Source organism: Jaculus jaculus, chromosome 9 (genome assembly GCF_020740685.1).
Source record: "Jaculus jaculus isolate mJacJac1 chromosome 9, mJacJac1.mat.Y.cur, whole genome shotgun sequence".
Lineage (NCBI taxonomy): Eukaryota > Metazoa > Chordata > Mammalia > Rodentia > Dipodidae > Jaculus > Jaculus jaculus.
In genome coordinates this window covers 51,505,054-51,517,439 of record NC_059110.1, presented here as the reverse complement: position 1 = coordinate 51,517,439, position 12,386 = coordinate 51,505,054, and the positions used below count along the sequence as shown (strand labels likewise).

The 12,386-nt window shown below is 40.9% G+C and overlaps 1 pseudogene; it reads right to left on the bottom strand.

The window, feature by feature from the left end:
* Positions 1-1,555: 1,555 nt before the first annotated feature.
* Positions 1,556-2,565, bottom strand: LOC123463466 (annotated as a pseudogene).
* Positions 2,566-12,386: the final 9,821 nt, after the last annotated feature.

Below are 12,386 nucleotides of genomic sequence, written 5' to 3'. Positions count from 1 at the left end.
CTCAGGCTGCCTGATCAAATTCAAACAGATAATGGCCCCTGCTTTGTAAGCAAGGCCTTTGTAGATTTTCTCCAGACCTGGAAAATCTCACATTCCACAGGCATTCCATATAACCCCCAGGGCCAGGCTATTTTGTTAAAAGATACAATCAAACTCTCAAGTCTCAACTACAAAAACAAAAGGGGGAATCCTTCCCCCCATATGATAAAGTAAAAAGAAATTATTTACCCTAAATATTCTAAATTTTTCTAACAATTTGTACTATGTGATAGTTATAAATCTATTGGGAGCCAGGGGCGAAATGTGGTAATTTAAATAAGTGGCCCCCAATATATTCAATTATTTATCTAAAGGTGTGATGGTGGGTTTCAGATTTTAATCTAAAGATATACAAAGTGTGCCTTACAGGAGTTACTAAAGTGTGCTGTGGCATTTGGCTTTAGGCTTGTACTTTTAATGTCTAAGTATCCTTCATACTCAAAGTTTTAAAGTAGCTCCTAAGAAAGTTCAAACTGTACCTCCCTTTAAGATCTTGGGCTTTATTCTTACTCTAGATACAGTTTCACCTGTTAGATGCTCTACGTACTAGGGTTAAAAGTTAAAACTCATTTGGAGTGTCATGTAGATTTTCAATGGATTTGTGTTACTTCTAAAAAATACATTCAGAGATTTTGTCTTTATAAAATAATCATCTTCCTTTTTTTTTTCCTTACCTAAAGTTTTTAGTTTTTAATGAACTTGCAAACACAAAGCTCCCATTTCAAAATAAATCAAAAACCTACATCATATAGATGTTTACAGTGATTACATTTATCAAGGCAACATACATACATGTTCAGTTGTAAGATGTTAACTAAATTTGTGACAAATATGCTTTTCTTTAAATATCAAGAACATAATAGAGTTAATGCAGAGTCCTAAGAATAATCTACTAGTCACTACGTTTTTCTTAAGTCTTCACTTTAGATGCTGGTAATTTCTAGTACAGATAAGCAGGCAGTCTTTCACATGCTCTAACACTGGAAGCTTTGGTTGCTACCACATCAGCTAGCTTGCAACAAGAAGACAACCAGTTAAAGAATGTTTTAAGTGAACAACTTGCAAACCCCAGGGATGGAACAACCCTAAGAAGACACAATTGTGAGCATTTACAACCACCACAACTGTGGCTGAAGACTGTTCATGCCATTTTCTGAAATGAGATCTCAAAGCAGTATAGTTCAAATAAAATAGTTAACAAAAATTGGCATATGCACAATTTCCCCACCAATATGTGTGTCAACCATATAGGTAACGTTCCCACTTGAAAAAATGCAATAGAAAACCCTGTTTCACTATCTCAGTTAATATTCACAATTACAGAGGCTGCAACTCAGGACACAGCATCACCAATGCTGCCTAGAGCAAGGTTATACTCAAATTAAGTTCTTTACACCAAATAAATGGTTGTCCACAACCAATGGCTAGGGTACGTATGAACTAAAATGTCTAGATTTGGGAGAAACAAATGCTGCTCCAACCATCTGTTCTGCTTCTCCCGTTCCTCAATTCATGCTTAGAAACCTTTCATGTTACTCTTGGTTCTGTCAGCTTGCCTGTGAGGGTTTTGTCCTGCTGACCCTGCCCACTGGAAGAGGCTGCCTGCTGTGCGGCTTTCTGCTTCAACATTGTCCAATCAAAAGTGTAGTCATATTGGTGGTTCAGGGTCCAGAAAAGGATGCGGAACAGGTGCCTCAGATACATGTAATCTGGGGCTTCTTCAAAGCACAGCCCACGGCAATAGTTTAAGTACATAGCAAATTCTGCAGGAAACCCCTTACATAAAACTTCAACAGGAGTGGACATCTTCTTTTCACTAATCTTTTCATATTTCTGCTTCTTTGTTGCAGCCTTTAGCCCTTGACATGGCAGACTGGTTCTAATAAAATACATCAAAACCTATCCTAATGATTCCATGTGATCTCGGCGGCTCTGCTCAACACCAAAATGTGCGTTGATGCTAGCATATCGGGCAGTGCCAGTGAGATTTTTACCTTCTCTGTATGGGATGTGTTGCCTTGTCCTGTTGTCTCTGTACTTTTTGGCCAAACCAAAATCAATAAGGAATAACTTATTACAGTGTCACCCAATACCCATTAGGAAGTTATCTGGCTTAATGTCTCTGTGTATAAAATTCTTTGTATGCACATACTCAATTCTAATGATCATCTGGTCAGCTAACATAAGTACAGTTTTCATCGTGAATCTTCTTGAACAAAAATTGAAGAGGTCTTCGAGACTGGGTCCCAGAAGATCCATGACTAGCACATTACAGTCCTTTTCCTGTCCATACCAGCGTATGTGAGGAATGCCGACCCCACCTTGAGGAATCTTATACAGTTTGCTCTCCTACAGCAACTGGGGATGCCTGGCCTTCTGAGCCTCAAGCTTCACGGCCACTTCCTCACCGTTGGTGACGTTGATCGCCAGGTAAATGTCCCCGAAGGAGCCGGACCCGATCTTCCGCACCAGTTTGTACTTCACTCCGACGATGATCTCGGCCCTGGAGCCGCCGCTGCTCGCCATCCCATGCCGCGAAGACAGAGTCTGTGGCCAAGCCTGACACCTCTGAGCGGGGATGGAGGCCTCCGGGGCTGCCCGCCAGGCGAGGCTGCGGGGGGCGGCCGGGGGCGGGTGACGGAGGCCACTCGGGCGTCTCGGGCCGCGATCGGCCAAGGGGAATGGCCCGCCGACCGCTCGGCTTCTTCGGGGCGGGTCTCGCTCGGCTACTCAGGCAAGGCCACTCGTTGCGGCGGCCGCCGTGCAGTCACTTTTGTGGCGATGTGGCGGGCTGGCGGTCGCCTACCGAGCTGGGGCAGCGCTGCCACTGCCTCTGCTGCCCGCAGGCTCCGGCCAAGGGTCACTCAGCCGACGCCGCCATCTTGTCCTCATCTTACTTTTGATGCAGCTAAAGCTGCTGATGACTTCATATCTGCTTTTAAGTCTGCCTTGCCTGGATGGAATTCTCTCACTTCTTAGATAGGAAGCTTTGCTACTACAGGTGTTTGTCTTTTGGTCATTCTGTGTCTGCTGCCCATACTCATTAAATGCCTTTTGAGATCCATTATATATATCCATACAGAAATACATGGGATACAGCTACGGACCCAACTCTGGCTTCCTGAAACATTATCTTAAAGCCCCTAAAGAGGCTGGTAGTCAAAAACAGGTAAGATTCTCTCGAGTTAGGTCAACCTAACAGAGGGCATGAATGATGGAATTCATGTACCAATGATGGGTAAGGCCTAAATATTGTAGAGGACACCCTAAGACAAACACAGTCTTTTTGAACTGAGGCCCAGAAGGGCCTAGTTCATAAAAAATTAAAAAAGGGGGAAGAAATTTTCTAAAGCCATTTGGCTAGTCTTGTATCCATATCTCTGGGCCATTTGAGAGCAAGACTTTAGCACCTACATGTAAGCAAGATTATACACATTCAGTGTTACTGATAAGAGCTGGCCATTCCTTAATATTTATGTTTATATTGCTGAGATCAAAGGGTTTGTTTGTTTCCCAACCTTGGGATAATCTTTTGTACTGAGAAGTGATTAAAGTGCAAAAATTCTGTAACAGAAAGGAGTTTTTTGATAGAAACTTATGTAAAACTCATAAAATTTTTGTCCATGGAAAAACTTTGTAAAAAGAAAAAGACCCATTTGGGTACCAGTGAGAGACCTAAAATATCTGGGCCTCCCTGGCTCCTTGCAGTACAGTTGCCCATACGACCTTAAAAAGTTGCTCAGACACCTTCCCCATCCCCGTCCAGCTTTTCCCAATGTTTCCTCTAGGCATTTGGGCCCTGCCTTCCCCTAATAATTCCAGTATAGATGTGGGATACATTCATCCTTCCTTCTGTACTCAACTGAGCTCAATGCTCAATGCTGCCTGCCTTCTGGAATGGTTTATGCTTGCAGAGGTGGGATGGCCTATGATTTTCTGGCCAATGGATGGGCTTTTGTGTCCCAGCCACCTTAATCCCAGATGTAGATGTCATTCCTGGAAATGAGGCCCTCCCTATGCACTCTTTTGATTATATTGGAGGGAGACCTATCTCCAACAATAGCTAGATTCCCTGGCTGAGGTAGGTCTACAAAACAGGAGAGGACTAGACCTACTAATGGCTGAAAAGGGAGGCCCGTGTTTGTTTTTACAGGAAAAATGCTGCCTTTATGCCAATAAATAGGGAATCGCTCCAGGAAGACTTGGAGAGGAGGCAGCGGGACCTCCAGGCCAACCCACTGCAGATGGGCTTACATGACTTCTTACCTTACATTCTCCCTCTACCTGGGCCCCTCCCCTTCATTCTCCTTATCCTCACTGTCAGGCCTTGTGTAATTAATATGATTATACAACTTATTCACCAATGGCTAGAGGCAATAAAACTTCATCAGGTTGAGATACATTATCACAGGCTGGCAACTCAGGAATTAAGTTCCTCAGATGACCCACTGCCACCTCCCCTGCCCTCCATGTGTCCAATGATAGGTAAGATCTCAGACTGACTGAGACAACCTAAGACAGGCCTTGGAGTGGGTTCTCTGCAAGCTAAACACATGGTAGCCAATGACGGGTAAGATCCCCAGAGGGGGACAACCTAAGACAGGGGCCACAGTGACTAAAAACGGGGAGATGTTGGGCCATGAAAGGCCCAGGCGTGAGGCCTAGTGAAACTTCCTGAGTCTAGCTAAAGTTTGGCGACCTGTCTCTGGCTAGCTAGGACTCAGCAAGATTCCTAGTGGCTTCTTGACTGCCACCTCTGCGTGGCAGTTGAAATCACCATTTCAATAGTTACAGTTTATCTCTCCCCTCTCCCCGTCCTAAAATCCCCGTGTTTGTCCCCAACATATAGGCAACTGCTCATAGCAATAAAGTGAGTTCCTGCTTCCACAAGGCTCCCGACTCAGTGTGGAATAGATAATTCCAAGCCCTTCTGGCTTTTAAAGTTTGTGCTGAGTAATGTGATTTTATCCTGATGGGCTTACCTTTATAGGTAATTTGATGCTTCTCTCTTATTGCTTTCAATATATTTTCTTTGGTTGGTGTGTTTAATAGTTCAATTATAATATGGTAAGGAGAAGGTCTTTTCTGGTCTTGCCTGGCTTCTTAAATACCTCCTGTATCTGTATTTCCATCTCTTTCTATTTTGGGAAATTTTTCTTCTATGGTTTTGTTGAAAATACTTACTATGCTTTTAGAGTAAAATTCTTTTTCTACTATACCTTGAGTTTTTAAGTATGATCTCTTCATAGTGTCTCAAATGTCTTCAAATTCCCACTCATATTATTCTATTAGTTTGTTTTTCTCTGTTAGATTATGGATCTGCCACCTCGTCTTCTAACTCAAATATTCTGTCCTCTCCTTTATCTATTCTATTGATAAGACTTTCTACAGTTTTTTTTTTTTATTGCCCTACGTGTGCCACTCACGACAGAAGCCCTTTTTTTACAGTTTTTTTTTTGACATACTGTGTTTTACATGTCTAGTATTGTTGTGTTTCTTCAGTATTTGTATTTCATACCTTGTATTAACCTCCTTATTTCATTATGTTGATTTACTGTGTTCTCCTTCAGGAGTTTGTTTTCTTCTTTGATTCCACTGATTTCTTCTTTAGTTTCTTTGAGCATACTTGTAATCATTCTTTTGAACTCTCTATCATTTCATCTAAATCAGTCTCACTGGAGGTCATTTATGTTGGATTTATATTATTTGGAGGAATTATATTGTCATGATAGTTTGTGACTTTTATATTAATTATGTTATATGTAGAGATTTTTACATCTTAAGTTATAATTTAAATGTTAGGGTTTATCTGCTATATTCTTAGATGTGTAAATCAGAAATTGTATCTTCAGGATAAGAGCTCAAGGTGCCAGATTATATGGTCCCTATATTATTCCCAGAGTAATAACAGGAGTGACACATACTGTTTGATATGCTGGCCATACAAATATCCTAGTATTTAACTAACAATATTTTTCAATCATTGTTGATATGTAGAAGAACAAGACTGGTAGAAACATGCTCGGGTTTTGGTTACCTAGAAATGGAACAGTATAAGGTGAGTTAGCATTAGGGCTAGTATTAACTTTGGAAAAAAGGTGCAGGTGGCTCAGGTATCTGGGAGAGGGAAGGTGGGTACTGTTAGTTTCCACAGATATTATAAGGTTGTAATTATGGAGAATAAGGATGGAAAAGGAAGAAAAGGTGTGAAAAAAAGGGCTGGAAGGAAAGGGAAAGTAAACAAGTTGTGGGTAGGAAAAGTTGTAGAAAGATTGCAATAACAGGCTGAGTGGAGAAAAATACAGAATAATCCTCAAATTCAACTGAGCAACGCACACACACACACACAAACCTTCATGGAATATTTATGCATAATTATGGATTATGACAAACAGGCAAACTTACAAAGCCAAATGCCCTAAGCTGGCTGGGTTTGTTGGCTTACACCCTTAATCCTGTCAACTGGGAGGCTGAGATTACTAAACTGTAATGGGTTCCAGGTTAGCCTGGGCTAGAGTGAGATCCTGCCCCCAAGAAAGACATAAGAAATAGGGTGTGTGTATGGGAGGGCACTATAGATCCAGAAATATTAAAACTTTTTTTTTTTTTTAACAAAAGTTAACCCCCAAACACAATTTATTTACGAATGTAAAAATTGAACTAGGCATGGTGTGCATGCCTTTAATCCCAGCACTTGGGAGGCAGAGGTAGGAGGATTGTCATGAGTCCAAGGCCATTCAGAAACTACATAGTGAGTTCCAGGTCAGCCTGGACTAGAGGGAGATTCTACATAAAAAAAAAAAAAAAAAAAAAAAAAAAGCCGGATGTGGTGGTGCACGCCTTTAATCCCAGCACTCGGGAGGCAGAGGTAGGAGGATCACTGTGAGTTCAAGGCCACCCTGAGACTCCATAGTGAATGCCAGGTCAGCTGGGGCTAGAGTGAGACCCTACCCCCCCGCCCCCCTAAAAAAAGGAATGCAAAGTGAACTAAAAGTACATCAATCAAATCTAACCCATTAGTATTTTTGTCTCAGTGGACTAGATTTTGAATTTTTTCCTTCCCTGGAATTGTTATTTATCAACCTGCCCTGATATGGAAGGTGCAATTAGCACTTCCAGTGCAGACCTATCTATATACCTGACATTGGGAAAGATACTGCCCCAATATATATCGATCCTGTTACCTTTTAGGGAGGCTTCTGGTCTCACCTATGCTGAATGTGAGGTTGGCTTCCTCTTGGATGTGGTGTTAGTAGATCTGTTCAACTGTGCTGATTTTGGTGCTTATGATGGGTAGCTCTGATACTTTGGTGTCCTGAGATCTGCAGAAGTTCCTGGTGCTGGCAGTTGAGGAAGGAGAGGCTATAAAGAGTACTGGGAGTTGTTTTGGAGCTGCTCAGCTTGACCCTGTTGTCTTCTTGATTTTACAAGGCTAGTGTGAGTAGACAATCCCTTCACCATAGTTCTGCTCATGCCAGCTCAGGCAAGGGCCTGGTGAGTAGCTCTTCCCAGTAGACCACAGCTGGAGCCCATTCTAGCTGGCTGTCGTATTTTATTATTTTTTTTTAAATATTTTTTGTTCATTTTTTATTTATTTATTTGAGAGCGACAGACACAGAGGGAAAGACAGATAGAGGGAGAGAGAGAGAATGGGTGCCCCAGGGCTTCCAGCCTCTGCAAACAAACTCCAGACGCGTGCACCCCCTTGTGCATCTGGCTAATGTGGGACCTGGGGAACCGAGCCTTGAACCGGGGTCCTTAGGCTTCACAGGCAAGTGCTTAACCGCTAAGCCATCTCTCCAGCCCGTATTTTTTAAATACAAACAGAGCTCATCTAGTCACTGGTACCGCCTTGCACTTCCACAGTGCTGTGTTGAAGACCAGCTACAAACTTCTCACCTCCTATTATAGAATTTGTTCTCTGTCTCTATTTGCCTCTTTAGTAACTTATCTCTAGAAGGTTTAAAGTTTTTCTTTCTCTGCCTTTAGTGTTCATTTTTTAATTTTTAAAATTTTATTTATTTGAAAGAGAGAAAGGAGAGCAAGCACATTGCAGGGCCTTCAGCCACTGCAAACAACCTCCAGATGCATGTACCACCTTGTGCATCCAGTTTACCTGGGTCCTGGGGAATCAAACCGGGTCCTCTGGCTTTGCAGGCAAGTGCCTTAACCACTAAGCCATCTCTCTAGCCCTGCCTTTGATATATTGCAAATTACCACTACGTACTTCCAATAAATTTATTTGTAGTCATAGAGATTATAGTGTTTTTTTTCACATTTATTTTTCATGTATGTATGTGTGTGTATGTATGTATTGATGTATGTGAGGCAGGGTCTCACTCTAGCCCAGGCTGACTTGAAACTCACTCTGTAACCCCAGGCTGTTCTTGATCTCAGATATCTTCCCATGTCAGACTCCTGAATGCTGGGATTAAAGGCATGTGCCACCACACCCCACTTTCTATTTATTTTTAAAAGTTAGCATATAGAGAATGTGCCATCCAAATTTCAGCTTCATCTTCTATCACCTCTGAAGGTGCTCAGCCATGTCTTTTTTGTTTTGCCTATTCTTTCCTGGAATTACTGTTGGTTGCCCACTGGAATTTTTTGTCCTATCATACCTGCCAGTCCTTATTTTCTCTTGGTCCTGCTATGCTGCACTCGATAAATTCCTGAACAAGGCATGGTATTGAGTGCACAGACTGAAGTTTGCCTCATCAGGAGCTGTAAAGCCTCAGTACCTGGTCTTTGGGGAGGAATGGTGCAACCCATCTACTGAGGCTGACATGAACACTGTAACTTTTGGAGCAGGGTTTATCCACAGGACACATTGTATATAATCCTATATTATAGTCCAGACCACCAGTTTCCTCTTCTATCTAATGTCTATTTAATTTTGCTGCCTATGTCTTAATTTCATTTTTAAAAATCTAGCTTTTTGTTTTAAAATAATTTTTTGTATTATCTTTGTGCACCCACGCATGCACATACAGAGGTCAGAGAACAACCTCCGGTGTTGGTCATCACTTTTCATCTTATTTTTGAGGCAGGGTCACTTGTTTATCCACTAAGCCATCTCTGTAGTCCTTTCATTTAAAACATTCCACAAAGTTTGTTGATTCTTTTCCACATCTGTCCCCCTCTACTGTCTTGGCATTTGGAGGGATTTAAATTCCATCTTTTAATAATTTGAAATATACTAACTTTATATCTTGTTTATTGTTTTACTGCATAATGATTTATAAGGCTCTACCACTATGAGTAGAACTTTTGCAAAAAGTGAAACATTATCTGACTTGCCCAGTATATTAACCACTGGCCACTTGTTAAGCACTTGAAATGTGGCAGCTGTGACTGAGAATACATTTTTAATTTTATTTCCATTTATTTAAATGTAAATAGTCACATTCCTGGTGCACTCTGCTGGCACTTTACCAAATTGTATCTACCTTTCCAAAGCACAGAATCTTATATTTGTCCAATTTTTCTTGTTACAGATCATTTCTCTTCCTATTAGGAGCAAGAAGACTTTCTGTTACCACCACATACTCTCTACCTTGGACTTTAAAACAGCCTTTACTGTTCAAATCTTCTCTTGATAGTTGGGTTACAATCTTCCACTAATGGGTTTTATCGTTCCAGAAATGTTTATTTCATGTATTTTTAGGCTATTTTAAGTAATGCATATAAAGTTAGAATTATTTTAACTTTGTAGTAAAATATGTAAATAACCTCTACTCTTATTTTCTTACCTTCTGTTTTATATTAGTATATCAGCATCAATGGTAGTTTGAATGGATGGCCCCCAATATATTCAGAATTTTATTAAAGTTTGTAATTTAGATCTGTAGTCACCTACTTGGCCAGAGGAGGTGTCAACTGGGCAGATCTTAGAGTTCAGCCCTAAGATGTGGTGGTGGATTTGGAATTCCAGTCTAAAGATATGCAAGGTGCTGGAAGCTTTGCCTGGAGTTTCTGAAGTGTGCTTGCTTGCTTCCTCTCTTTGCCTGTAAAAGGGGGCCAGCTTCTTGCCACTATGGAACTTCCCCTATATCATCAATAAATTCCCTTCCTCAATAACTGTACTTGGTTTGGAAGTTCATTTCAGTGACATGTAGCTGTCTACTACAGAACTGGTACTGAGAAGTGAGATAGAATACTGAGATGAATCTGACCATGTGGATTTTGGGTTTTTTTTTTTTTTTTTTTTTTTTTTGGATCTTGTGTGCTTGAGAAATGGGAAACTTGGTGCTTATAACTGAAGACACCTTCTGGATCAGTAAGCCAAGTATTATGGTCTATTATGATGAGATTTTGAAAATGCTAAGTACAGAGAGAATTGAATATGGAGGCTTGGCTTATGAGCTTTCTAAGGGGGAAGGAAAGACAGCAGAAGAGGACTTTATTAGAACTGGGCTATTGGCAAAAGGGCTGTGTTCTGCTGCCCAGGCCTAGAGAGTTTATCAAGGTTAAATTTGCAATGGACTGATGTGCTTAGCTAAAACTATCAGACTGAGAGATTTAAGATTTTAAGTTGAGAAAACTCAAGCAAGTTTAAAATTACTGACATAGACACTGGTTGCTGAAGCTGCAACCAGCTAAACCCATTTGAAATCTTAAGATGGTCTCTCTGCCTGTAAAAGGGGGCAGCTTCTTTGGCCATCATGGAACTGCACCTCTATCTGCAATAAATTCCCTTACTTCATAACTGTGGGTGGTCTGGAGGTTCATCTCAGCAACATGAAGCTGTCTATTATAGCATCCCCTCTGAAGAAATTATATCCAGTTTATCTCAGTTCTGAATTCTATTATAGTAGGATTCAGTAGGAATAGGAGGTAAGGCCTACTTGGAACCCCTTCCTCCACAACCTAGTTAGTCTTAAGTCCCATTAGCCTTAAGCAGGTCACCAATACAACTTAGCAGTAACCAGCTAACTTTGCTGCTCTTATTGACACCACTTATTCCCTTATTTTCCAAATCATTGAACTTCCTAGAGAAGTCTCATTTTTCAAGGTATTTCTCCAAGGTACTATCTGTCTCTGGGGTCTCCAAGATCACCTGTAAGATGGCTGATTTGCTAACAGGGCCATAGTACTGAGCACAGAAGTATACTTCTAAAGTCTACAGGGAAGAACACAAAGCAAAATCAATGAGAGAAAGCCCATGTTCAAAGTCCAAAGGAAACACATATGTTTCAAGGCTTCTTCCAAAGTTGTACAACAGGATGGCTTCATTTCTCCAAGAAAGATGTACAACACATTAAAAACTTGTTCACCATAGTTTTCCTGAGTGAACCTAGGCCACATTTTGGCAGTCAGTTAGTAGACATCCTTCACATAGCATACCAAATTCTAGATGGCCAAGAGTGTTAAAGCACCTGCACATATACTAGAAGAGGGCCTACACCTATTAAATTCTCTGTAAAAAATAATGGTTATCCCATTTATCTTGTGCTAACTTTACTCTCAGTTGGAGAATCTGCTTCTTTTTTTCAGACACAGGCAGATCCTAAGGAGAGAACCACCCCATCATACCTCAAAAGGGCCCCAGCTGAAACTAAATAATTGGCAAAACAAGCAAGAGTGCTGTTTTCTTGGTGAACATGGTACCACACAAAGGTGAGGGAGATAGACACATTCAACTCCTACCAAACCAAATATCCAGAGACACAGAGGCTCCCAACACCTCATCACTGAAGCAGACCCAAAATGAATCCAATATGGCTCAGGGAAATTTGTGGAAGGGAGGCAAAAAGAATGTCAGAGCCACACGTTGCATCATGATACACAGAGACATTTCTTCTTACCCGTAACTGATGGCTAACCCCACAATGCACAACCCATATACCTCAACAAGAAGGGTCCTTGTGGAGGGAGGATGACAGGGAGGAGGTTAACAATGGTACCAACTTGACTGTATTCACTGAGTACAAAACTAATAATAAAAAAAATTTATCTATGAAAAAAAAACTGCTGAGACTCCCAAAGAACCTGTTGATTTGTATTGTATCTACTTATATTAGAAACATTTAATCTATGTAATAGTAAATCGAATACAGTAAATCTATAACCAAAAAAAAGTGTTAAACATAGATCCTCAAGTTTATATCAACATTTCACACCAAGTAAACTAAGTAGATGATGAATAGTGGAAATACCCTGAAATCCAAATTGTATATTAGCCTCCACATTCTAAATGATTTTCATGTTCTGTACTTATGGGTGGGCACATGAATGCTTTTCATTTATATTTATCTGCATGTGTATGTATGGGTGTCCCAGACCCTCTTGCTGCTGTAAATAAACACCACATGCTTCTGCCACTGTATGTACCAGCTTTCATGGGT